This window comes from Ptychodera flava, chromosome 2, assembly GCF_041260155.1.
Source record: "Ptychodera flava strain L36383 chromosome 2, AS_Pfla_20210202, whole genome shotgun sequence".
Lineage (NCBI taxonomy): Eukaryota > Metazoa > Hemichordata > Enteropneusta > Ptychoderidae > Ptychodera > Ptychodera flava.
Genome location: NC_091929.1, coordinates 44,069,271 through 44,090,961, shown reverse-complemented (window position 1 = coordinate 44,090,961; position 21,691 = coordinate 44,069,271). Strand labels below are relative to the sequence as shown.

The following is a 21,691-nucleotide window of genomic DNA, read 5'->3' as shown; positions in this document are numbered from 1 at the left end:
GTCTAAATTATAGCATGCTGTTTAACTCGATAACAGGAACATTTTATGATAACATGAATTGTAAAAAAGTAGCAGGGCTCACCAAGGTGCTGCTTCCTTGCCTTGTGTTTTGCGTAGCTTCAAAATCAAATTGGAAATATTCTAAGTAATAAAACAGACAAGGCTAAAGTTTTTGGATCCATGTATTTTGTATAGCCTCTAAACATCCCTAGTTATCCTTCTACTGTAAGTAGTGTGTAAGGTAGAATGTGTATCAGAGGCAGATATTCTGATTCTCAAACTTTTCTACCTCTTGTTGGGGTCATTTTGATGCTTAACGAGTTCTCACTGGCATAATTCTGGGAAAATCAGGAGTTGTACTGTGCTCCATAGAGATACGGGGATGGCGGCCATTTGAATTTCAAATAATATTGGGTAGTTAATTTCTCTAGAACCAAATTTGCATTGTGATCTCAATTTTCATTCGTGACTTTGCAAAGAGAATGGTTGACACTTTCCTTAAGAAAAGTTTGAGCAAAAGTTTCTCATTCATTTTCAAGGCGCCAACTACCTTAAAGGCAAAAACAAAATGGGAGGACTTTTAATAATATTTGTTGCCATTTTTGATCCTGAAAATGACTACATTTTCTTCTACCACTCCAAACTACATTGAAATACACAGTACATTTAGTTCAATGTACAGTGTTATTGTTGAAAAACCTTCAGAATTCTTATAACTATGGATTTACATGTTTTACCTCTGCTTCTTAAGTGCCATCAAATTTAAGGTCATTCATGAAGCCGGTTTTATATTGAACATAAAATCCAGTACTTTTCAGGATGAGTATGCTAGCCTTGGAGTTTATGGGGATTAATAGAAAGCCAACCATTGATGTATTGCCTTGTAGATTTGACTTAGTAGCACATGTTCTTAAAGGGCCAGTAGCTGTATCACTTTTATGGGTTTTTCATTATTTTTGTTTTGTATGTCCGTTGCAGATTGTTGTTCTACCTACTGAAGTGTATTGAAACACCAACTATCTAGCTTCTCCCGACAGCATCTATACTTGTGAAATTCACTGTTATTGTTTACTTTTGATTTCTAGTCCGGATCAGAATTCACTTGTCAAGAATAACACAATACAGTCTACACATACACTTACTTATTTGACAAGCTGAATATGGTATATCCCAACATGCTTTTGGGAGTAGAACCAGGAACAGTTTTTGAAATTATAAACTAAAATAGTAAAGAAAAATCATCAAAAGTTACAGCTACTGGCCCTATAAATATGCTGACTGTGTAACACACCAAAAATCACATTTTATTTATGTGCCTTTCTTTTGTGTGCCTTTTTTCAAGGTCAAGTTTTATGTTTAGCACCCTCATGATTTCTTGGTCAGGACAGTTGCATCTCTTTTACCCATTTTTTAATTGTCCTTGTTACATGCCTCATTTAGGTTTGTGTCACACTGCCTATAGGGGGCGCTGTTCAACAAAGTTAGCTGTCAGGTATCACCACTGTACACTTGAGTGAGTCTAAATGAAATTCACTGCAACAGCAGTAAATATGGCATAAAATCTGTGGGCTTAATTGATGTGCTGTTAGTGAAAGTGTTGTTGCCATGTCGTTTTTCTTCCGGGCAATTCTTCGAAAAGTTTGTTTGTTATAACAAGTGGATAAACAAGTGAAATCATGAAATTCATAGTGTTTAGATTTTCTGTCCACTACCTCTCCTGGCATGACACTTGGAAGATAAACCACATTGAATTATAGTAACTCATGCTCTCTCGAAGCTGTGTGGGTCAACCCTTTTTTGGTACACGACTCTCCACTATACTACCCAAAGGCCCTATATCATTGTGCCGTAGTTGTCAGCAAGTCTGAACTAAGTATGTAGGAGTTCAGTCAACAACCCATTTGGTAAACAAATAAGTTGAAATGGACCTGAAGGAAACTTAACTTTGCTGTTGGACAGGTTTTTTGCGGAACCAGTGCTGTAATTCAAACAAAGCCTTGCTCTTTTAGAATTAGTTAGAAAAGACATAATCACCTTCCCTCAAGACAAGTGTTTGTTTTTGCATTATAAATGAATTTATTTGTATGATAGTAGGAGTAATAGAAATTTTCAATGCCTGTGTGTAAATCAGAATTTGAAACTTCTGTAGCCATGTCCAATGAATGTCACAAGATTACTTCCAGTAGATATCAAAATGAAACTTGAAAAGTTTTGCATTTATACTCACAGTTTTTTAAGTGCACTTTAGGTTTATGTATACCCTAGTAGTTGTGTAAACAGTGGGCTTACTAATCAAATGAATGTTAGACCACATGAGAAAGTTAGTGCCTTAATTAGCTTGCTTTCCCATAGTTTGCCCCACTGAAGCTGTTTGTGTTTTTCTACTCTGACCTTTTGGGCCGGCAGTTACACTAGTACTGTTTAATCACTTTGATTGCACGAGTGTACAGTGTTATGGATGGGCAAAACTGCAGCGAAAAAATTCTGGAATAATAACATGACTACTTCTGTAATTTTAAGAATGAGTTGACGTTAAATTTGATTTTGATTCCCACTTTCTGTTTCTATTATATAATGAGTGTATGAATCAATCACCAAGTGTTACTTGAATGGCAATGAAAAGTTTGTAAAAGTATACATGCCAGAATATCATGCTAAATCTAGTCGCTCTCACAGCCTCTAGTTGGCTACACACTGTGGCTGGTGTAGCTCAGTGGTGCAGCCAAAGGGAAGCCAAGATAAATAAACCCAAAACAAAAACACAAGCCAAAACAAATAAATAACAACCAAACAATACAAACAAATAAACAACCAACCAATCAAACAAAATGAACAAATAAGTAATAAATTGTAAATTAAGAAAGAACCAACAAAGTCCCAAATAAGTAAATAATACATAGATAGGATATGGTATATCGTGCAGCCACTGAGGCTGGCATAATTCACTTTTGCAGAGCTAGGCCACACTAGTTTAGCCAGCGAGGGGCTGTAAGAGAGTCTAGTTAGATCAAGCATGTCAGTACACTGCTAAACTTTACAATCATTACGAAATTGCTATTTCATATATTGACAAATTATAGTTTGAAGGTGAGATTTTGTTATATTAATGATTGAGTTTCAAGATCGGTACAACATAGCAATTTGATGTATTGATAAATCACAGTTTGAAGGTGAGATTTTTTTGAATAAACACGTTGATTGAAGTTCATTTGAAACAGAAAGTATGAAAATGATTGACAGCTGTATTCTAAGTCACTGAATTCAGTTGTCCACAACAAATATTGACATCACACACATAAATCCCCAGTGACATGAACATTCTTTTGTGATAAGACAAAAGTACTCAGAGTTTTTAAAATTTACAACAAAGAAAATTTACACCAAAGTGATGCAAAAAGTATTAAAAGATAAATTGGCTTTAGATATGAATTCAAGTCTCAACTAGCCTATGCTGTTGAATCACAATGGTTGGGTTTTGCATATTCCTATCACAATGATTTTGCGCAAACTATGAAAAATCAATACATTTTATCCCTTCCTGTGTTTTGATGAATGAAATTGTAGTTGCATCAGCATTTACTGTTACTTGTCCATGGTAAGATATACAATAGGGTTAGACTTTTGTCATGTTAATTATCTAAGGTGCATTGTTTGAGCTGACAATTGCTTTATTATCTGCGAAAGTATAAAATTTCAAACTGGAAATTTCCAAACACCATGTATTAAGGTAGTACCTGCCTTGAAATTGAAATACTTAAATTTTTGTGAACTTTACTGTCAAACCTCTGACAGAGGGAAAGTGCTAAATTGCTACTTTCCCAAAAAATCTAACCAATCACAGATTTTAAGCGGGTGGCTGCGTTTTAAAAACAGCGCCCTCACATGGGCATTTTGAATACCAAGGAACGCCCCTTTGACCATATGTGGGCATATTTAGATTACAGGTGACTGTATACCTTTAATGTTGACTATGTCAAGTTTCAAAGTGAATCCATTCAAACTTTAATGTGGAAAAGAATCCTGATATTTAGAGCATATGCCCTCCATTCGAAATAAGCTAGTCTAGGACCTCTCCTTGGTTATGGTTAACTCAAACGTAGCATATATCATAATCGAGGAGGGGTGCTAGACTAAAAAAGAAGCTGTCCTTGTACCCATTAACTTTATCACTTCGATGGTTTGCCTAATCCTGTGGTTTCAACAGCCAAGTCAGTTTCTATACATGGAACTTTATGCATCTGGAAATGAGACAAAATGATTAATCTCAAGTGTAGATTCCTCTATTTGATCATAGATATAAGTAGTGAGAGATTTATTCTACTATACCCGTAATGGAAGATTGCATAGTGTCCAGATACAGTCACATATATAGCAACAGGTGGCTATACATGGGAATTTCAGTCAGAAAATGTTGCACCTAACCGCTGACATTTTCAGCTTGCATCAATTCTGCTGTTGTGATGCAATATTTCTGCCACCAAGTCTCTCCAAACAGCCTGGCAGATTATTCTACAACTCTGGATTGAATGTTGTTTATTTTCCCATGATTAAAAATTTAAATTGTAGTTGATTATGCCAGCTGCTGACCATGATGTGATGCATAATAAACAAGGGAGGCAGCTAGAAAATCTAGAATAACTTCTATTTAATTTAGGTCTGTTACACATGTTGACTGAATACTGTAAATGAATACAGCCCAGTTTCAAGCTTTCCTCCCTACCGTATTGTGGTATGACCTAATTCACATTGTTTGATGAAGAGAGACTTCACTGTCCCCTCTGCAAAGAAAGTGTAGTAGCCCAGAGTTAGCATCCATTTAACACTTTATTGACAGGTAAGCACATAATTAGCACAACAAAAGACAACATTTATTATAGTGGATGCTGAGCCCAGATTTGAGTTTCCTTTAACTCATAGTTGGCAACTTCTGTCTTAAGTTTTCAGACCAAAACACCAACATTTGCCTAGGAAGTCAGCTTTCTTGTGTACAGTGTGTTCTGCTGAAGTTCCCATCGGGTCAAAGTTGTCTTGGTTGGTACAGGAAGCGTTCGTGGGAAAACTCTTGGAGATCGCACTCATACACTGTAAGTTTGACATTCTTCAGTTTGTCAGGGGGGTTATTTCAGGAGCTCTTATCGCCAAAGGGCATGAGAAAACAGTGTGACTAGTTCTATGGACTTCATGCATGCGTGCATGCCACACAGTGACGGTAATTATCTGATATGTTACGTATGTTGTTGACTGCGTAGATCAGAAGCTGAAACAATCCATTGAAGTGGTACTTTCAAGGAGATTGAAATTAACCTTCATTTGTCCTTGCCGCTTTGCTGTGTTTGGCATTCTATCAGATTTAACACTTGATGCACGTCACTTTTTGCATTAGTGGGGGTCATCATTCATGCTTTTATTGTATACACACATTATGAAAAGACATCTCTAGCACACCAACATACAAACATGAGAGAAATCTACATGCATGTACGCTTGATTTACATTGAAAGTACAATACGGGTGGCTATTCATCCATGCATGATCAGCATTTAGATTTACGTTTGCGGTAATCACACCTTCCCTTGACACAATATTACGACATCACAAATTTCATCTTTAATCTTTGTAACCGAAATTGTCACACTCAAAGTTATGAATTTTGAAACTAACAGTGTGTACTTTTGCTGAATTTTATACAACATTTTAAAGATTTATTATACATCCATTTTATGTTAGCTACAAAGCAGTGTGACACCAAGTTGAAAACAACCATAAATTATTTAGGGTTGTTTACTGGGAAAGCTCTTTCTGTTTTATTTTGTCAGTTTTGAATTACAATGCAGCTAGGCTACCCTCAAAACATGGTGTTATTCTGCTATGTTTCAGTGTTAAGATTTTAGCCATTCATATGTAAAATGTACTCAGAAGCTAGTGTTACAGAAATAGCTATTTCCCCTTTCAAATTTTTCTAGCCAAATGTTCTTGACATGCACCTCTATCTGTCTACTTGACAAATGAAAAATCACAGTTTTAGTCATCCTATCGTTAGTTGTTTTAATTATTTTTCATAAAAATTCTCAAGTGCAACAAACCGGCGCAATTATTTCTTACAGTAACTGGTTGCATGTACCTCAGATTGAAAATCTTAATCCTTCACATCTGATATTAGAATTATCATTCAAAGTTCTCTGTGTAATTGCTAATAAATTATAGTTTGTACAGTCCTTTTACAATGGTAGTGTTTCATTGTCAGTCAAAATCAGTTTCATCATCTCTACTTCCCTACATTATATACATATTGAACCACCTTTCTGTATTCCTCTTGTCAATGTAGCTGGCAGTTACACACGATAAACCAGTAGTGTGCCAGGTGCATTGTTTTTGTTGACAATTGAAGTTTATTGCCGGCCATAAATTGAATTGCACACATGTGCAAGAACAACTTTTTAGCTTAAACTAAAGGCCTGTGTTGGTGCCATGTTGCCTCATCAGAAAATTTGCTTACCTAAGATTATAATTCCAATGGAAAACAAAAGGCTATCACTTCTCCATAACCCTCTTACATTATGAAGAACAACGGCGATCCAGGATTGCCAAAAGTGCCTTTAAAACTCATAGGCCCTGCTTACAAGTTGAGTACTTGTTAAGGTCCAGCTAATAGCCCTATAGGATAAACACTTCTGATCACTTAATTGGTTAATCACTTAATTATAGTGATACCCATCCATATTCTTTCATCCATGGAGAATTAATTTCAAAGTAACTTTGGGTGAGGATGTACTTTGGTGTTGTTCAGGATGGTGAAAGGTTATACCCTAACACTGCCAGAATGGTTTATTCCCATCGTTTTCAATAGGGTGGATGGGCCTTTATACTTTGAAATGGGGGTATTACTAGTAGGGTTAATATAAGTCATTTCATTTGCCGGAAACAAAATGGAGGGGCATACATGCACAGTGAAATAGGTGTAGCATGACATTTGAAACAAGAGGCTATTTTAAGTTTCAGTATGAAAGATCACAGCCTTTTAGAGTGCTTCCCTCTTTGGACTGCTTTTCAAAGAGGCTACACTGCTAACCAAACTGTAGTGATACAATGGTGTCAGATCTGATTCTTAGGTTAAGGGTCTCCAGGATCATGACAACTCTATGGACAAAAGATCCATCCCCTACAAAAATAAAGTCTACCAGTACATGTTGTCAAGAAAGTCGTGTGTTGTGTGTCAGAGTATAATATAAAACTCCACACTGAAATCTATGCTAAAAGCAAGTTTGTAACATACTATAAATTGAATAGTCAAAATATTGCTTATGTCACCAGATTTCTAAAAAGTTTTCAGATGAGGAAGACACATTCACACGACTAACCTTTTGTCCTTTGTGTGTTTGTTCTTCCTGTTTCTTCCTATTTACAATTCATATTCTTTCTTTCTTCCTTTCATTTTCGAGGATTTTAGATTTTTGTAGTGTACATGTATGCAATTTTTTTTAACCGTCTCTGCAAATTATTACACCTTATTGTCATTAATTACCGAAATACAGAAGTGGACAAACACAAAGGTCGACCTAATCACACCAACTTTGGCAACATAGACACAATGCAGGTTTTAATGTCACTACACGGTTATGACCCAAGTAATGGAGACCCTGGGCAGCCAATGATGAATATACATGCTTTATAAAATCAAGTCAATGAGAACTTTCACCCAAAGTTAACCCTGTACAGTTCAAAGGTTATTGACAAATTTACACATATGTCAATACTGTCACTCATTAGTTTGACAGATAAAGGTTAAAATTTGATAGTAAAAAGGTTAAAAGTAAATATAGAAACTATCAAAAGTACCAGTTTCACATGTTCATTTTTTTTTTTTTTGGTCAAACTGCCAAATTTGTAGGTTACGTATTATTGTCAATTTATGAAGTCTCTGTATTGCAGACAAACTGCATCTTTTAACCCTTTGAGTGCTGTATTTTCCCACCAAAATTTTTGTGTAACATTTTACCAATTTTTATGAACTTTACTGTAATTTCTTAGATAATTTTAGACCAAATGAGCACAACATTTCATTGGCCAGTTTTTTATCAAAATTTTGGCAAAAATCTGACAAAAATTGACTGAGCTATATTTTTATAAGGCGACAAAATTGACTTTGGCGCTCAAGGGGTTAATATGAAATAATTCTGTATGTGATGTATAGATTGATACTCATGTATCTTCTCATAAACAATCTTGGCATCTGTCTCATAATGCTTCAACTGAAGCAAATTAAGCAGTTCAATATAGCTAGGTTTTTGCTAGGTGTTATTACAAGTGTATTTGTATATCACAAGTTGGAGCATTTTCCCGAGAGGATCGTTTTTGTTAATCAGGCAAAATATAAATCAGGAGAAGAAATTTAATTTGTACCAAAAAAATGAAAAGTTACATTTCCCGTCAACTGCTGCTCAAACCAATATCTTACCATATTATTGAAATGATAAGTAGAACAGTCGCAGTTAACATGAAAGTGAATTGACATAACAATAGGAGAACAAACGGTTTTTGTTTATCAATAAATCTTGCAGCCAGTATAGTGCCATAACTTTAACGACATATGTTCATTTTGTAACGACAATGTTATGAAAGAAATTACAACGTTGCACTTTCGCTTCAAGGATAGCTGTTCATCATCACACGTATTGCATTGTAATTCATGTTGGTGGCAATTTCTTTCTGTAAATAAGCAGGGTTCACCAGTTGGGGGATTTTTAGAAGTGGACCACTGCTTTTTTTCGAACAAGTTATTCATATGTTAATAACACATGTAAGAATATATTTTTCACAGCAAAAGAATATGCTAATCATATGTTGTCCTGTAAATTGGTCGCCTTTCTAATTTTCCAAGCTGTTGAGAACACTGAACATCACGTAGTATCAAGTCTAAACACCCTATTGCACAACTGCATGTGTTATTGTTAAATGAACATCAAAGTTGGCTTTTCAGTGCAACGACTGACATGTTATTGTCAGAAGAAATACACAATGATAGATCAAGGATTAATCAAGCAAATTGTTCATGGCTGTAATTATTCTTTTGACATGATAATTATTCTACTATAATAATCATCTTCACTTGTGATGAAAAGTTAGGTAACACACAGGATATCCATTGCCAATTTGTGGGTTAGCCAATGAATTAAAACTTTGCATAGTTTGTACAGTTGCGATTCAATCTGGTCTGACAACTAAATAGCGTAGACATCTATAAATTTATTGGCATGCTCCTGCACTCAGAGGTTTGATGTCACATTTTGGCAAATTCTGTTTAATAGTGATATCTTCGATTCTATTTGTCTGTCAGTATTGTGAAATCACACCTTTTAAAGGAGCGGTTCTCAATGCCTGGTTCTTGCATTATTTGTTGTTGACATTGAGTATACGCGGCGGCGTCTGCTCATTTACATTGTGTTAGCCCATTGTTTTCCTTTCAGTTTTTATCATGTTGACCAATTTGCTTTGAAGATAAAGCCTGATAAATGACCTGCCCTTTTAAGGTACGGCAGTTTGTGAGTTAGGGCCAGTAATGCTCAATTTTGATGAATTTTTTTGTTTTTAAATTAATGTCAATCGCAATTTCTTATTCAGCTCCCAAAGCATGTTGATACACACAGTATTCAGATTGTCAACTCAGCCTCTACATGTGTAAACTGCATTGTTATTGACAACTGAATTCTGGTCCAGACTAGAATTCAAATGTAAACAATAACAGTGCTTTATAGTTTTATACACATATATAGACATTATGTTGACAAGCTAAATAGTGGGTGTTTCAACTTGTTTTTGGATGTAGAGTAAGAATTTGCAATTTATATACAAAATAAAAATAATGAAAAACATGAAAGTTTATATAGCATTACTCACCCTTTAACCCTTTGAGTGTTGTATTTTTTCGCACCAAAATTTTATTGCAAAATTTTACCAAGTTTTACAAACTTTTCTGTAATTTTTTTGATAATTTTGGACCACATGAATACAACATTCGATTGGCCACAGTTTTTAATCAACATGTCGGCAAAAATCTGACAAAAATTGACTGAGGTTTATTTTATAAGGGAGACAAAAATTGACTTTGGCGCTATGAAGACAATATACTGGTAACTTTTGTCATTATTTCCATATTTTTTGTGCAGTAAAACATGAACGGTATACCAGTACATGTAGGTCTGCCAGACTTATCTTGAAATACAAATTATCTTAGCTTAATGCCAGCTCTGTAGATTTTGTACGATTTTCTATATTCCATATTATCGTTGACTAGTGAATTCTGTCAAAATTGTTGTCATGACTAGTATTCAGTTATCAACAGTGACTGAGTACTGAGAAACGTACATGCTGTGTTATTTAGTTGGACACGTGGCATTTTGTTGTGACCTTATTAGTAGAATAAAATATATTCACACACACAACAAAAATAATGAAAAATACACCAGAAGTTACAGCAAATGGAGCTTAAAGCTTGTAATTTTTAGCTCACATTTGGTTTTACCAATGTGAGTTTATCGTATAGGCTGAAGTCGATGGCGTCTGTATGTATGTGTGTATGTATGTATGTATGTATGTATGTACGTACAGTATGTCCGTCAACATCAAAAACACGCAAACCGCTGCACGTTTCAGCTTGCTATTTGGTGTGTGGATGCATCCTGGGCTGTAGATGGGATTTTGTTCAATGAAGTCTGTATTGCCAAAATTATGCAAATGAGCTTACAAAATGTGAAAATGGTTAAGAATTAATAACTCAAGAACCGCTTTTTTGATTGCTTTGAAAATTTGTGTGCAAGTACCTTAGGTGAACCTTATACAGTTTTATGAATATTGTGAAGATATCCTTAATTTTGTATTTTTGCTGAATTTTTTGTGATTTTTCTCATTTTCAGTAAAATTCTTCTTCTCTGAAACGCCAGCCCAATCGCTCTCAAATTTTGGTTGTCTCTTTGCAAGGGTGTTACTCTTCTAATTTGTTGAAATTATGACAAAATTGGGAAAATTACTGTTTTGTGCAATTTTGTCATTTTTGGTCAAAAAATCTTAGACAGTATTTCCTTTTTAAAACCCCTGGACAGACAGCTTTCATATTTGGTACACAGACGTACAGAGATGACAATAGTTAGATATGAGGAAATTGTCCTGAAATATAAAAAATTGTATTTTTAAGACAATATTGTCATTTTTGGTCAAGAAAACTTTATCTCAGCATTACTTGTTTGATAGCTTTGTAATTTGGTATAAAGTCCCGAAAGATGTTATTAGATAAATTTTCTGCTCAAAGTGTTGGGAAACCCCAAAATTTGTATATTTTAGGTACTTTTCTCAGTTTGTGACCTTAAATGACCTACACCAACCCAGGATATGGTGTGAGACAATTTTGAAGGCTGTGAACATAATTTTGTCATATTTTGTACCAATTTGTAGGAAAATTTGATCCTGAAAACAAAGCTTAGGTGATTTTTTTCATTTTGGACCAATTTTTGCAACTTTTCTATGTACATGTAAGACATACAAGAACTGATGAGAAATTTGGATCCAGGATAATTCCAGATGTTGTAATCACCACCCACAGTGGAAGGCATTTCACTATCTGTAACTAACTTAAGTGCTGTTTAAATTAGAATGATAACACTCATGGCATTAATTAAAAATCTCCAAGGTTGTAAATGTACTTCCTGTCATTTGGTCTTATGTAATACCAAGGGGTGGAACATTTGATATTCAGGAGGGGGTAGGGTCTAGAAGATCGATGATGTAGCATTACTTTTTTACCAGATCCCTTGTGCATTTTTTGCCCACTCCCACCTTTTCTTTTTATCAAGCCTTCTCTGTTTTTTGTTGTTGACATTTGCTTATGTATTTAGGATCTGCTTCTCCCATTGCTATAGAAGTTGATATGCATGTTCCTAAAGATGACCTCCAGTACCTAAGTTGGAGACCTTATTGCTTTTGTCATTCTTGTTTTTCCTGGTTTAAATATTTCTCAAATGGACCAATTCAAACCGAATGTGAGCACATAGTGTCCTTGACGGTTGTAATTTTTTAATCCAAGTTCTAAGACATTGTCATTGCAGTATGAGTAGTCTTAGTAAACTATATCAAGACAAAGAGAATTATTTTAATAGGCCAAACCCGGAATTCGAATCTACCACGGTACAAACAAAGCCATGTGCGCAAACGCGCACAGACGTACGTGTATTTCCATACGCGTTCAGTACACATGTGGGTTTGTTTGTACCGGCATCACGTGATTATTTGGGCGTTCTGAGTTTGTAGAACGGCGTACGCATCGCGTCCTTTTTATTCCGGAGTAGAACCATTGACCGTGCTGTGCTACTGGTATGAACATTGCATGTGTTTGTGCTGTGTTAGAGATTTGTAATGATTTACTGCTATTTCTAAGTTATGTTGTAGATATACTACTCAATGACATCGAGGTAGAGCAAAGGTCTTGTAAATGAGTAATGTACTGCCAGAATTCGAATTCTTAAATAAGTCAGTTTCTTCATAGAACTTTCACATTTGCCTTCAGCTTTCATTCAGGTGAGTGTTCAGGTAAAGAGTGGCGATTGAATCCAGAGAAAATGCAAGCATTTTGATCATAATTACTGTAAGCAACACATAAGCTCTTTCATAGCCAATCTTCAGTACCATACTTATCATGTCAATAAATTATTATTAGGAATGGGCTATAAATGGTGTAAAAGATTGTTAGCATTAGTTTCAGATTCCTTTGTTACTGAACGTTGTCTCAGTGTTGCTGAGATACTGCATCATGTACTCGTTGAAGTCAATAATGTACTGCACACTTCCAGTTTGTGCATTATGACCAAAAACTGGCATAATTCACACCCACTATCTAGACACCTGGAGATCATGATTGACCCTTGACCTCTGTTGTGCAGCGTGGCATTCTTCCCTCTTCCTTGTTTACTGTTCCAACTATACTTTTAAGCTATACGAGAGTCGGCTAGAATGTAGCCATATGGTACAGTTATCAGGAAATCCACATACAACATATATAGGTGGAAATTGCTCTGTTATTGTTTACATTTGAATTTTAGTCTGAGTAAAATGCAATGACAATGTTGTATATAAATGTTAGGCTCACTTGATAAACTGAACAGAATGACGCGGCTTAACATTCACTGGGAGTAGAAACCACTGGTTGACATTTTAAACAAATATAATTTTAAAAAAACATCAAAAGTTACATCTACCATATATTTACTGTTCCCACAACCTGTTCACCCCTAATTCCTTGTAAACTGGTCAACAATCACCACTGATAACAATTGGTTTGGGACAAACCATTGTCGTGAAATGTGTAAACTTTAATCTTATAGTCATTTTAGGGTAGTCTCATCATAATTAATTGTTTATTCATCTAAAATGCCCAATTTCCAAAATAATTGTACCGTATTCCTCCGATTCTAAGACCCCTTTTCAGAACCAAAGATGACGAAAAAGATATGGGGGGTCTAATAAACGGATGTCACCGCGAAATCGAACGTCGAAGTTAATTTATGCTAATTTATGCAATGTTATGTAATTTTTATGCCAATGATTTTTGATTCACGCTACAGACAACTCATCTTTGTGATATCGACTCATGGCCATGCTGCGTAGATACTGGCAGTCGAATCTGTACAAGTATAAATAAATGGAGATCCAAAAGTCTTGAAATATAACGTATTTGCCATACCTTCTTTTACTAAACAATACGATAGCAATAAATCTTTGTATTTCGTGAATAGATAATCACCACGAAACTTTGTACTACAAGTACGCGTACGTTCCTCAGCAGCAGCTAGCTCCCCATAGCATGGCCAAGAAAGGTCAGACAATGAGTGAAGGGAAAGTCCCTGAAGTTCCGCTGGCTGTGATTGGTCAATTTACGCAATAGGTCAAAGGTGTCAGTGCATGAGGTCAAGGTAAAATTCTGTTCAGTGGGATGGTGTCCGTCCGATGTTTTCTATGTACGATTTTCATTTACTGTACTCCTTAAAATAAACAATCAATTACACGTCGTGAGTTTATTATTTTGCTCCTAGTTTCAAAAAGTCTAACCGTATCTCGAAACGAAATGTGATCTTACGAACAGGCAGGCTCGAACAGGTAAGTGTTGAGGCATCGGCTGGCCGAGACGAAAGATTGCTGCGCCAATTGCTTTATATTTGATGTGTTGATTTTTTGGCAATACACCCTGAAGTTTTTTTATTACTTGTATCGATGACCGAAATGTCTCCTGATGTGGAATTCAGTCATCTATGATCAACTGTTCGGAATGCACGTTTTTGTTCTAACTGTAAGTGTATAGGGCCGTTTAAGCTTATGAAGTTTGGTATTTTTCCCTCGCAAGACTTCGAAAGCGTGCATAATCTTGAAAATCTGTTACACTATCGTTCTACTCATTGCTGGGACTAGTTCAGGAAAGGACACAAACAAATGCCGTTCAAACAATAAATACCTTCATTATATGAGAAAAACTACAAAATTGATGAACATAAACGGAAGAAATTCAAAGAATTTTCAGTTCATGCGCGGAAAGAAACTTTGGATATCGCGTTTCGTTTGTCAACACAATAATTGCCCTCTTCATCTAAGTCAAACCAGTCGAAGTCGATATCGTCGTCATTACATGTAAGTCTTTTTGAAAGATTTACGATGCCAATGATATTTCTATTTTCACTGGTTGCTTATACGGTAAAGTTGAACGTAAGAGAAAACTTGCAGTGCTTCACAATGATCACAAAAGAAAACTTACGTGATAGAAAACTGTTGAAAAAATCTTTTTATACTTTAATGGTAAATTTGAACGTAAGAGAAAACGTGCAGCTATTCACAATGATCACAAAAGATACCTTACCTGATAGAAAACTGTTGAAAAAATCTTTATAAGCACACCATTTAAAGAGCAACTTTTTCATGTGCCGTAGTCTTTTGCCTCAGTAGTATGAAAACGAAAGTGTAAAAGTTGAGCGAAGCAAGTTCAAAGCTCGTGTCATTCACACGTCCCAAATTTTCTATTGATAATGGCAACAAAAGGATTTCCTGACATCGTTACAAGATCCTATAAAAATGCGTCGATTTATCGTAGACTTTATTTTCTGAAAGTCATAAGACAGTGCACGGTCGTCATGGGCAAGAAAAAAAGTAATTATTAAAAACATTCTCGCTGTCGGCATGCCTAACTACCGTCGCAATCAGCTAGAACTTGGTTTGCCGTATGAACTTCGCCGAGATGCAGACAACATACACGATCGAAATGCTGTAGCCGTTGTTCACGGTGGTTGCAAAGTTGAAAGTTTGAATCGAGATGCAGCACTCATACTGGGCACGGTTACTTTCGAGTATCATCGATCGTGACGTGTCAGTCAACAAAAATACTACTTGAAGGCAAAGAAGAAAGCATTCATCCATTCTCCAAGAGTTGGCATGGCAGAGAAATGTCACGTCGGTGTTTTGGCAAATAATGCGGCTGTACCTCTGCTAAAGCAATCAGTCCGAGGTACTGTTTTCACCGTACATATTCACTAAAACAGACCAAATCATGCCGCTGACCAAAAAAAAATGAAACTGTCCTTTTAAGGGCCACAACAGTCTCCAAAAAGAGAACTACTGATACCCAAACTTTTTTGTGTTTGTATGAGTGTAAATTGTGTTTGTTTGATCGTGATGAAATGAGCGAATCGTACTTGATCGACAAGTCCGAAAACCCGACGATCCTAAATGTTCATTTCATGGTAGCCAAATTGCATCGAAATGTTCGATTCGTACATAATCAGATGTTGAAAAATCTGCTTATTTTGATGGTAGCAAAATGACAGTAACGAAAAGACGATATTGTACTAGATCGAGACGCTAAAAAATCCAACTCTTTATATTGTTCATTTAGGTAGAGAAATCCAAGTGTAGTTTTATCGCCAGGAAATTATAGAACTGTTCCCGATTGACATGTTCCAAACCCCAACAATAGTGTGCGTGTGTGTGTGAGGTTTGATACTTCACTTTGACACTTGTTTGTGACTTTGATAAGCAGCGTAGGTGTTGTGGATATTCTGGTCTCATTACATGACAATGGCTCTATTGTTCCAGTCAAAATTCGGGTGTACCCCCTGGGGGGGTCTTATAAACGAACTAACAGCTAATTACGAATTGATAAAATAATCCTGGGGGGTCTTATAAACGGGCGGGGTCTTAGAATCGGAGGAATACGGTATATACATGTATTATGTAAATTGTATTGAAGACCGTTATCACTGATAATGATTCATTAATCCAAGCTCTGTTGTCAAAAATTTGAAGGTTTATGTCAACTGTTCTATATTGATACATGTAATTGGCTATATGATTTCATTATGAAATGATTGAGGGCTCTGTTTATTAGTGTAAAGTTTTACTCAGGTCATTTTCTTTTTCTGTCGGCAAAATATCAAGAAAGTACAGAGGTATGAGGAACATTTGCTGAATAGTCTCCTGTGATATCTCTATAAAATGTGATAAATACTGGACTACTTTGTGTGGAAAATTGTCTGTTGTAGACTTTTCCATGCAATGCATGTGGTTCTGTCCAAGTGTTATTAAAACATGATTACAAATCAAATGTGGTTTTTATTAACCCTTTGAGTGCTGTAATTTTCCCCACCAAAATCTTACTACAACATTTTACCAGTTTTTATGAAATTTTATGTATTTTTCTCATTATTTTGGACCAAATGGATACTACAGACTTCCCTTACGAAAATTATAGCCTTGCGGCGAACAGTTCTGGTAAAGTCTTCATAATTGCCCGGTAAGTTTACCACAACATGTTGTGGTAAGCTTACGCATAGCTTGAGATTTTCGCATGTTGATGGATTTTGCGGCGCACATATTGTGGTATGCTTACCACGACACTCAAGCATGTCCTGGTATGTTTGCCACAAAAGTTTAGGCTTTGCAGAATTTTTTGCGGTATACTTGCCACAAACAGGATTTACGGTATACATACCGCTATTGAAGCTGACCCTATGGGTAGCCCCACCCCCCAGTAGCATACCCCTACCCTTCACACTTTGCCACGACCACTCACACTGTAGCTACTCATTCCTGTGCTCATGTATTAAAGTTTTCAGAATGTAGCCACAGGTACAAACACTCACACACATTCACAAACAAAAGAAAATCTTACCAGGTTTTTCATTGAATTCCTACCTTACATTTATTGCAGATGGAAATGCTAACAAATGACTCAAAACAAAAGAAATCACAAGTTCATCAACAGTTCTTTCACAGGATATCTCCCTTAATCCATGGCATCTTCATAACAAAGTGTTGGCATATCCAACGATACAGTGGAAACAGTTACTTTTGATCCAGTTGATTGTTCAGTGTCTTGGTTTACTTTCCGTAGACTACAGAAAGGGCTAAAACAAAAAAAAAAAAGAAAAACAAGAAAAGAAACATTAATGCAATCACATATATACTGCACAGTACAGTAGACAAAATGCCAAGAGAACAATCTGCCAGTCAGTATGTAATTGCAACTGCCTTGACATACCTTTCACAATGAGTCTTGCACATATCATGAAATGGAATCCAGGTCACTAAATTGTAAAGATATTTCAAACGGTACTTACACTTATATATTTGCCTTGGCAAGCTTGGTTACTCTTTTGGGACCAATTTGGGTTATGAGATTGGTGATGTAAAGTTGTCATCAGCATTGCTTTTTCTCAGCATCCGTTGCCACAAAGACATGTCGTCACTTCCAGCTACAAATAAGAAAATGCAATGGAATAAAAGGAATGTAAAGGAAAAAGTCCAGCGATTATGTTTGGTGATTTTGACTACATGTGACATGAAAACTAGTTTACTACTATATCTGTGAATCTAAATTACTTTTAGATGGGGGGGGGGACAACGCTACCAGTGATCCACAGCTACAGAAAGATAACTGAAAATAATTTATGCATGTTTTGTGTTGTGAGATTTTATGTAGAACTTCAATGAAATATTGTAAATCAATCATTGATTTGGATTTCGCCTTACAATATGCCAGCAAAATATTTACGGGTAACGTTGAACAAATGTCAAAATACATTAATGAACATTTCAAAAGAAACTGAAGTGTCAAAGACAGAGACGTCCAGCATCGTCCAGCATGATCTTATAAATAGACGTATACCAAATTTCATGACATGAACACGTGTACAAACGATACTAGGTCAGAGTTTAAGAACTTAATTCTTACCTAACCATTCCTAAATGTATTGTTTTTCATTGTTTTATATCGTACATCGAGGGAAATTTGTATACATATAAGCAAAAGTTTCACCCTGGGTACAGTCCCGAGGGACTGTGCCTTCGCCAAAGTGTCGAAGTATGTATTCCCCAGACATAGACACTATCAATACATCGGTATGAACAGATAAAGGCCACTCCTTTCACACTGTTCACTCAACGTTCAACCTCGGGAGTTATTCACACAATTGGACAGTGTTACTCGAGAATTGCACAGAACAAAAACAGATAAAATTCGTCGTTACGTTGCAGAGAAGGATACTCGAAAATTTACTTACCGAAATTCAAACGATCGCCTTGATCCTCAGCTCGGCCAGCTCAGGGTGTTATCATGGTTATAAGGATGGTGCCCATTGTTCACAAGCCGATCTCCACACGCCGATCGTGACGACGATGACATGAAAATTAACGCGTCTTGAACATTGCCTATAGGTTGTACATTCATAGCTAGGGTATACGAAGCTGTCAAGGTGATGTCCAACGGCAAATTTCAGTGAAATTTTGTCAAAAGTCGAGTGAAAAAACAGCGACAATGCATTGAGCAATTCAAAAGGGTCGTAACTGCCTTTCTGATACTAGTATCAGATTTGCCGCTTAGATTTGACCTGTGACACGCCAATTTGACCAATCACAACGAAGTCTTCACATGATCTATGATGTCATCAGGCGTGATACTATATTTACTTCCGATACAAAGTCCTTGCAATCGCGATCGCTGTACACGTACGTAACATAGCATGAATCGTAGTGGAAGTTTTGTTAGAAGTAATTCATTCAAAAGTAATTCACTGAAAACTTACAGCTTTCGACGGACTATATCCAAGCAAAAGTGTATTGACAGCACCAGTGGCTATGACCCAACACTAAGCCCCACACTATGTAGGCCCTATTACATAGCAGTTAGCACAGCAGTGCCAGTGGCGCCTCGATCGCGGGGCTAACCGTGCAAACCCTTCATAGGCACTATACCAGCACTATTTTATAGTGTGCCTTCCCTGAGATACGGGACTTCAATTTCGATAAAAACTGTGTTCTATACGACAGGCGTGAGATACAAAAAATCCAACATACCAGTTCAACAATTTCTTAGATTTTTGTTCGGGCGCGTTTCTCTGGAGACACGTACGTACGTACGTGTCCACGGCAGGTTGAGTGAGATGTCAATCATTTGTACAGTGGATGGCAATACGACTAATAATTCCCTTGTCTTTCTAAGTCGGCGATATAGTAACTTATACCATACCTACCTCCATGCTTGTCGAAAGACACAAATAGAATGAGTGTTTTCTCCGACCGCGGTGACTGACATGCTCTGTCCGCTTATTATTAGGCCTACCCAAACTGTGGCAAAGTTCTTTTCCTTCGTGGATTACGGCCGATTTTCGAGAGATTTTCGTTGCTGCCATGAAATTGATGAATTTAACATTGAATTATCGTGCAGATCATTGGCTCAAAACGTTTCCGATGGACAGGGAAAAATGGTTCATGGGATTTTTGTGGCTGCCTACAGTGTAGGCCTATGTATGAAACAACATTTTATCACAGAATACCCGTCGTTATTAGATCAACTTCGTCACTTTTCTCGCCTCGATCACACCATAGGGCCTATAGCTGCTAAATCGCTCAAATTAAGCTATTTTGGCAATCCAGCGATCCCGCACCTTTACATATGTGCTATTGTTGATGTAATCTGGATTCGTAAAATCTTGTCACTGTGTATAGAAGTATCATTTGGAGAGTCAGGTACTTTGTATGTGAATTTCCTAATTTCTTGGAAACTGACTAAGATTTGTCCTACAAATATGTATTCACGTTTTAACATCCCCATTTTGAAAAATCAATAAATATACTTTTGTTATTAAATTTAGAGTGCAAACATGTATATTCTTTATTCATGCATATGATATACGGTACATCTACAGAAGCCAGCTGGGCACACACGTTCATTTGGCTGCCCTGTAACCGTGCAGCCTTGAATTCTTACACATGATTCTGCACAGTCTGTGCTGTGTGACCATTGTATTTACGTAAAGCCTTCAATGGCAAACATACCACAAAGCAATCTGCAACTTTGTTTACTTCAGTCTTGTGGTAGACATACCAAGAGAAAGATTGCTAATCACCACAAGTGCACCACTAGTGGTGACTATCGGCGCAGGATGGATAGAGAGTTGTGGCACACAAAAGTATGCGTGGTATGTTTACCCAGAGCTTGCAGCATGTTTACCACAAAAAATCTGTTTCGTACGGGACATTTCATTGGCTACAGTTTTTCATCGAGGACTTTTTGGCAAAAATCTGAAGAAATTTGACTGGGGTACATTTTGTAAAGGCGTCGAAAATTGACTTTGGCGCTCAAAGGGTTAAAGTTTATTGAAATTTTTTTTTTGCAATTTTCTTTTTAAATATACAATTCATTTTTTGTGCATGTGGACCCCCGCTGAAAAACAAAACAAAACAAAACAGAAACAAAAACTCTTCAACTGTAGAACCTATGAGTGTCTTTGTTGAAATCTACAGTACAGTACCTATATAAACACTATCAATGATGGGGTGACACATTGGCAGTAAGTGCAGCGGAAACACAGAAATACAACTTACATAATACCATGTTACTGGTTTCCTTCATAAGCAATCGGAAAACACATTCAGAGATAAATTCTAGGGTAAAGTGATGGTACGTGGACAATCAGAATTGCGTACATGTACCTTGTACCAGCTGGTATAGGAGGAAGTCTGGTTTTATCAAATTTTGAATTTTTCAGTTTGAATAGCACATGTATTAATAGAAACTACATGTACATCTTTATCAGTGTAAAACATTAGTCTAAATGTGTGATGATAAAGGTGGATGAATCCATTTTGTGTATACTATTTCTATTATAGGACTAGGTATATGTACATGTATTGAGTCCCTTTAATAGGACTAGGTATATAGGACTAGGTACATTTGAGGAAAGTCCAGTAATGTCACTGCATCGGTATATTAAACCCTGCATACAATGTAATGATGTACTAAGTTGCTACATGTACAATCATCTCAGGGATGCCAAAAGTTTTTTTTCAAGTTTGCAAACAAACATTCTCTTTGCCAGGGATTCCAAATTTGTACAGGAACTGATCATCTGCATTGAATACCTGGATTAAACAGCACAGGTGGTTACACCGACCAGTAGTTTGTGAGCACATTATATTTTCGCAACTTATGTCCCCAATATATTTCATAAAACTAATGATTTGCAAAGCCGGTAAATTTTAGCTGACAGCCTGTTGTTTTTGCCAGCTGCCGACTATTTCCCGGCATCCCTGCATCAACATTATTTCCACCAGAAGTCTCAATTTAATCGGACCATTACTTTGGCACTGTCATTCTTTGGGTTTGGCC

The 21,691-nt window shown here is 36.4% G+C and overlaps 1 protein-coding gene and 1 long non-coding RNA gene across 6 annotated transcripts in view; one reads left to right on the top strand and one right to left on the bottom strand.

Annotated features, from left to right (window-relative positions):
* Positions 1-21,691, top strand: part of LOC139121715 (excitatory amino acid transporter-like) — a 122,610-nt gene that overhangs the window by 78,696 nt on the left and 22,223 nt on the right. For 2 of the 5 annotated variants that reach the window (XM_070686830.1, XM_070686812.1), the window contains exon 5: positions 4,938-5,084. The exons of 1 other annotated variant lie outside the window; for it this stretch is intronic. The gene's annotated coding sequence lies outside the window, so the exon portion shown is untranslated. Of the gene's footprint in view, positions 1-4,750; positions 4,835-4,937; positions 5,085-21,691 lie in introns of those variants that run through there. 2 more of the 5 variants (XM_070686823.1, XM_070686856.1) reach the window with 2 other exon arrangements.
* LOC139148643 (uncharacterized) lies at positions 17,199-18,875 on the bottom strand. The gene is made up of 3 exons (XR_011555952.1): positions 18,585-18,875; positions 17,643-17,777; positions 17,199-17,429 (listed from the first exon to the last, which is right to left on the bottom strand). It is a non-coding gene; the product is annotated as an uncharacterized lncRNA (long non-coding RNA).